Source organism: Lactuca virosa, chromosome 1 (genome assembly GCF_052849685.1).
Source record: "Lactuca virosa cultivar CGN04683 chromosome 1, Lactuca_virosa_CGN04683_v6, whole genome shotgun sequence".
NCBI lineage: Eukaryota > Viridiplantae > Streptophyta > Magnoliopsida > Asterales > Asteraceae > Lactuca > Lactuca virosa.
The window spans coordinates 135,539,077-135,546,843 of NC_136426.1; positions in this window are offsets into that span (position 1 = coordinate 135,539,077).

Consider the following 7,767-nt stretch of genomic DNA (forward strand, 5'->3'; position numbering starts at 1 on the left):
TTGGATACAAACCGACTATGTTTTAAGATTTTATATAACTACCCAGGATATTGTAAATCTATACAAACCTAAACCAAAATACAAAAATAATATTACAACTATTCTAAGTCTTCCAACTATACTGGGTGCTTATTGCCTGCGTTATGTTAAAACATTGGGAGGGGTAAGCGATAACGCTTAGTGAGTTCAATAATAGATACAATATAACGTTATGCCATATATATACCAATATGGCAGAAGCAAATATGAGCAAGGAACAACAAAGGCATAATTTGATAAGCTTTCCCTAACAATCATTGATTTAATTCAAAGATATACAATCATTTAGACATAACAATTTCCATACTTGATAAACATCAATAATGCCTCGGCCCAAATGGCACTGAAGACAAACAATTTCTGATTAACATTAAGGTAGATTTCAGGTTTTCACGCCCTGTCTAACCATAAGCCAATGCCATAGAATAGAGTCATTCACTTACTGGGGGACATGCTCTACCTGGCCAGAGGCTACATACCAATGCCACTGTGAATCTGAGTTCGTAAACTGATCACATGGTCAAAGGTATAGCTTTGCTATCATAAATAGCAGAAATAAAAATAACACGGGAAAATACTCAGGAATAACATTCTACCGAAGCCAAAGTGATGCCTATGTCATACACTTCATGGTCAACGGTTCATACCAATACCCAAGTGATGCCTATGTCATACACTTCAAGTCAGAGGTACAACCTTGCTATAAAAATAGCGGATACAACAACTTGAGATGATAACATGGAAAAGCACATAGCACATATAACACATAACATACAAGTGTTTCTACATATTAAACTCACCGAGAAATAACCGGGGGTCAAAATAGTAATTTGGGCAGCACTTCGGCTTTAAATATGACTTTCTTCGTTGAAAACCGGGAGTTTTCTTGAAAACCGGGCTCTGCGAAGGTAGGGCTTCGAAACCGAAAAGATAAATTTTCCGGGCTTCTCGGGAATCTCGGGGCGCGTTTCGGGCTTTGGAATAAGTACCGGGGCTTCGGGGGATGTCGGGATAGTAAAAGTATTGAAAAATGGTGAAAAAGTGTGAAATTTCCAAAGTTAGCCGAGAGGGTTCGCACCCTCCTATTTATAGGAGGCGAAGGTCTTCGGCCGAAGGGAGGAGGGGAGCTGGCGGCTCGCGAGAGGACCAGATGGCGCGCATGCGAGGGCTCCATGTGGCTCGCTTCGGACGCAACAGGCGTCTTCGGATGCGAGGAGTCACCGGGTGACTAAGCAGCTTCGGACGACTCATCGCGACACGCGTCGGATCCGGGCGAGGGTGAGTCACGACGTCGGAAACGAGGCGGACACGGCATCGGACCAATCAGAAGGTGCCGGCGAGGCTGCGGTCCAATCAGAAATTGCCACGTGGATCAACACTATTCATGCGAAAATTAAATGAAAATGTGTCCAATCTTGTAAAATCCATAACTTTCTCATACGGGCTTCGTTTTTGACGTTCTTTATATGCACGCGTAGAGAAAATTATGCTCTACAACTTTCGTTTAGACTTCGTCGGAAAATTTTGATTTATTTTTATATTATTATTTTTAACAGACCGGGACTGGTAAATCCGTTAAAAATTCATAACTTCTTCATCCGACGTCCATTTTCGTCAGACTTTTTACCATTGTACTGCTAATGACGAGACCTTCGATTCTCGTTTAGGTTGTGTCGGCTAAAAATCACTCGATCTAAAATTCGAGTTTTTAGCTGTCTACTGCTACGCTGAAACTTGTAAAAATCATAACTTCCTCATACGAAGTCAGATTTTGGTGTTCTTTTTATCGAACTTCTCGGTTTAACGAATACTACGACTTTCATTTAGATCACTAAGGCTAAAAAGTAGTTTATCAAAAACTCACTTTTTACGTCATTCGGCATCGTGTCGGTTTTATCGCAGATCTTCGATTGGTCATAACTTCTTCGTTATAACTCGGATTTCGACGAGGTTTTCGCCTACGTGTTTCTAACGAGATTATCTACAACTTTCAATAATAAAATTTTACTTATTTCAAAGTTTATATTTTCGCTAAATTTCACTATTTGGTTTTTAATTGGAATCTCATAAGACTTCCAATAATTTATGAGTGATTCTAAACATAGTTTTACATCATTTCTAGTAAAAACTATCTGTTAGAACTTAACACTCAATTTCTCATAATATTTCATAATATTATTAACTTTTTAATTTACATAACACGATTTCAAAATGTGTATGTTACAAATACCTCCTCCTTTTGAGGATTTCGTCCCCGAAATCACAACGATTTAGACAAATGAGGATATTTCGCTCTTATCTCATTCTTATTTTCCCTAAGTATAATTTTATTATCTCGTTTCACCTTGGATAATGGAACCGTTTCATCATACATGCTCAAGCATTTACGTAGATATCTTACATGAAATACATCATGAATACCTGCCAAATCTTCAGGCAATTTCCAAGCGATATGCTTGTTGACTAATTCTCTATATAATTTTTGAAAAGTCTAACAAATCTAGGACTCAATCTCCTTTTCTTCTCAAATTTCATAATACCTTTCCACGGGGTTACCTTCAGTATCACCCACTTGGAATTTTATGGATCGTCTCCTCCATTTCTACACAGGTCTTTTGTCGATCCTAGGCTACTTTCATTATTTCTCGTATAATTTGAATCTTAGCAGTGGTGTCTTGAATCATTTCAGGACCACCAAGGATTTTCTGTCCTACATTATGCCAACATAATGGTGTTCACATTTACTACCGAACTCTAAGACACATGCACGAAGCATATCTTCTACTGTTTGGATTGTTCTCTCCGTCTAACCATCGGTCTGGGGATGATAAGCTGTGTTGGGAGCAACTCGAGATCCCAATTCACTTTTCATATTCGCCTAAAAGTGAGAAGTGAAGCGAGTATCACGATCGGAAATAATCTTTAGTGGCACACCATGTCTCGCCATAATTTCGTCTAAGTAAACTTGTGCATGTTTCTTCATTAGAACCGCTATACGTATGGCGAGAAAATATGCACTCTTAATCAGCTGGTCGATAATTATCCAAAGGCTATCATTCACAATTTTCTTCTCCTCTTTCAAGGTATTAAATGTATAAGCCGGATAAGTAAAATATCCCTTCGATATAAATTTACGAGTTTTTAAGAAAGAAATTTATTATTTTCACCGTAGACATAAATAGAATCCCTCCTTTCGATAGGGATGCATATCATCTCTTCGTAGCACAAGAGATCTGCGTAATTCTTTGACAATCGATTCATGCCGAGAATAATATCAAAGTTGGGAAAGAAGATAGGAATTAGGTTAGCAGGAAGATTATAACTTTCAATTCCTATGACACTATCTCTATAGACTTTATCAGTAAGTAATGATATATTTCCTATGTTATCTATATGAAATGATTGGACAATTTGCATAACAAGCAATTTGAAAATAATGTGCAAATTTATAAGGCACGAAAGAATCTGAGGCATCACAATCAAATAAGATGTAAGCAGATCTAAAGTTTACGAGAAAATTACTAGTCACAACATTCGAGTCCTAACTTACTTCCTCTGTGGTAATCTATACTGTACAATATTTAACTTTTGGTTTGCCAAACGATTGTCAAACTCTTCAACTTATTAATTACTAGCGGTGCTCAAACCTGCACCCGCTTATCATTCTCTATTGGGCTTTCGATCCTAATCTTTGAGTTAAAACTCAATTCTCATTGCAGACTCCTGCTCCTTCTTGGTTTATAGACTAAACCCAAGATAAGGTCTTTACTTTTGCTATAACAACAACTCGAATGGTTTTATTCTAATGACATTTGTATTTATAACACACAAGATACATAACGAACCAAACTCTTGTATTAGAATCAGATCGAATAAATCAAGCTGATGGAATAAAGAAAATGAAAAGAGTTTGATCAACACGTGGATGCTTCGGAATAGAAAGAATAGCACCACGTATCCCTAATTCGTGCTTTCGGACATATACATCTTTTAGCTTTTGGCAGCTCCTCTTTTTTTTTTTTTTTTTTTTTAGTTGGAGTACTCTTTGATTGTTGAACGAAAACTTGACTCCCTGCCATTTGACTAGTAAGAGTAGGGCGGAAACATTTCTTGTGGCCAGTAACACCACATAACCAGTCACATCTCTGGCTAATGATTGCTCAATCCTTTAATAAAGATCGTTATATTTCTATCGACTACCTCGACCATTTACTTCTTCAGTATTCCTACTGAAGTTTCGTCACTATACAAGACATGGTTCTCTGAACCAATCGACTCCTTTCGCGGATTTATACTAATCGGACTCGATTCTTTATGACATTAAGATTTGAACGATAATTATCTTCTTAGTCATTACCGAATCGAAGGTAACGACAGACATGAATAAAACAGAATCATTTACTAGCTTCTTGGTAACCTTGTGACCATTCCTGATCCAAGCGTGAGTCATGTGCTTCCAGTAGTATAGGCCTCTACTACTATTCACACCTACTCATACTCGTCCCAAGTATTGTCTCGCAGTTCCCAAGTCACTATTCAAAAGTTTTCACAAAGCAAATTTTCACACCTAAGTGCGTTCAAACAAGTACATACAACAATTTCTCCTAGACTGAACTAGGGTTTTCGCATTTCTATCAAACATATATTGGATTACTTATACTCGCCTTCTAAAATTCTTCTCATGCATATGCTCGATTTAATATATCCTAATACTTTTCCATAGGTCGATAGAAATTTTACTTCCATTTCTTCATATAAATTCTTTCTCGGGTAGTGTCTACTCTGCAAGACATACTACACCCAAAATTTCCTCTAGCAGTGTAAAGACAAATAGTTTCCAACTACTTACATCATCTTCTAACTCATGCAAACCATCATGCATATTTATTGGTTTCATTATCCTTTCATGACCTCGTCATTCCTGTATCTGAGTAAGTCTTCTTCTCATGGTTGTATCTTTTAAGTCTACTTCATAGGAGTCTATCCTAAGAAGTCTGCATTATAGTTGCATCTCAGCAAGCTCTACTAGCTTCAACTTGGTTCTCTATCATTCCTAATTACAATATTTCTTCTCATATAATAATATGAGTGTATATCTTCTTCAACTAAGTACTCTACCTTACTCTAACAAGTAAGCCACTCAGCCTTTTCACAACCAAATAACCTATTTCACTATCCCAATTTTGTATGTTAAAGTTAGCTTAACACACAATGGAACTTCTATAAGGATGTGATAGAAATCAATCATCACTCAGTATTATTCAATACTAAGTCTGAGCATCCTGTATAGGGTTACTACTCGAACTACATACTACATCACAAGGTCTTGGCCTATTGAGTCTGAAAACTTCATTAGCCTTTCCTTTGATCTTCTTTTAATTCTTCTAAATCTGGTACTACATTAATTTCAATACTGTCGAAGTATTTATCACCATCCTCGGTTCTTCCGACTCTATAAACTATCACTGCTTTAATCTAGACAGCGGTGGAACAACTTCACGGATTTGCACCAACACATTTATCTCACCCAACGTGTTTCAAACGCACATCTTTCTTCCAAATATGTTATTATATTATCTTACATATTTTAAATGCATAATACCACTTCATAGGTATTAATACACTATTTACGATAACATTCCATATTTATTATTTTACGATATCCCGTGATCGTTTATTTATAAACTTATCGATGGTAACTGTCATAAGTGTCTCTATCACTTCGAAAAGTTTCATGTAATTTCTATTACGGAAATTCTTAGAATTCTGAACATAAAATTTTCTAAACCAAGGTCGGCAACAGACCTTAAACTTTCTCAAATAATAGCAATTATAGATAAGCACTCTAAGGCATGCTACATTCATTTATCATTTAGCACATATTAGAATATAAGGCATATCTCTTCTTAATATTCTAGTGCTTGTTTCCATTTAGGTATTCAACCTAAGTATACCAGATACACATCGTACCATCTTCACTTAACAATTTATGTTTAAGTCTAGAAATTCTCAACAGTCCTAGTTCACTTAAACTAATTCTCTAAAATTTTTGAAGTAACTTAATATCTTAGAATACTAGGGTTTATCACTACCCAATACCCCACTTAAGTATTTCCTATGGTTTCTATCCATATATTTACAATGATTCAGTTCATATATTGAACTTCCAATAGGTTAAGTCTAAATACCAATCCGTGGTATTTAGTTCACTTAAACCACTGCTCTGATACCATGATTGAAAGAACCCCTTTCTATACTTTCATATTTCTGAAAGACCCAAACTTTCATACTTGACAATATAGTTACTCCAAAACATGCTACATGCATATTCATAAAATAATATTTTTACATTGATAAAGTCATTACAAAAGATTGGATACAAACCGACTATGTTTTAAGATTTTATATAACTACCCAGGATATTGTAAATCTATACAAACCTAAACCAAAATACAAAAATAATATTACAACTATTCTAAGTCTTCCAACTATACTGGGTGCTTATTGCCTGCGTTATGTTAAAACATTGGGAGGGGTAAGCGATAACGCTTAGTGAGTTCAATAATAGATACAATATAACGTTATGCCATATATATACCAATATGGCAGAAGCAAATAGGAGCAAGGAACAACAAAGGCATAATGTGATAAGCTTTCCCTAACAATCATTGATTTAATTCAAAGATATACAATCATTTAGACATAACAATTTCCATACTTGATAAACATCAATAATGCTTCGGCCCAAATGGCACTGAAGACAAACAATTTCTGATTAACATTAAGGTAGATTTCAGGTTTTCACGCCCTGTCTAACCATAAGCCAATGCCATAGAATAGAGTCATTCACTTACTGGGGGACATGCTCTACCTGGCCAGAGGCTACATACCAATGCCACTGTGAATCTGAGTTCGTAAACTGATCACATGGTCAAAGGTATAGCTTTGCTATCATAAATAGCAGAAATAAAAATAACACGGGAAAATACTCAGGAATAACATTCTACGGAAGCCAAAGTGATGCCTATGTCATACACTTCATGGTCAACGGTTCATACCAATACCCAAGTGATGCCTATGTCATACACTTCAAGTCAGAGGTACAGCCTTGCTATAAAAATAGCGGATACAACAACTTGAGATGATAACATGGAAAAGCACATAACACATATAACACATAACATACAATTGTTTCTACATATTAAACTCACCGAGAAATAACCGGGGGTCAAAATAGTAATTTGGGCAGCACTTCGGCTTTAAATATTACTTTCTTCGTTGAAAACCGGGCTCTGCGAAGGTAGGGCTTTGAAACCGAAAAGATAAATTTTTCGGGCTTCTCGGGAATCTCGGGGCGCGTTTCGGGCTTTGGAATAAGTACCGGGGCTTCGGGGGATGTCGGGATAGTAAAAGTATTGAAAAATGGTGAAAAAGTGTGAAATTTCCAAAGTTAGCCGAGAGGGTTCGCACCCTCCTATTTATAGGAGGCGAAGGTCTTTGGCCGAAGGGAGGAGGGGCAGCTGGCGGCTCGCGAGAGGACCAGATGGCGCGCATGCGAGGGCTCCATGTGGCTCGTTTCGGACGCAACAGGCGTCTTCGGATGCGAGGAGTCACCGGGTGACTAAGCAGCTTCAGACGACTCATCGCGACATGCGTCGGATCCGGGCGAGGGTGAGTCAAGACGTCGGAAACGAGGCGGACACGACATCGGACCAATCAGAAAGTGCC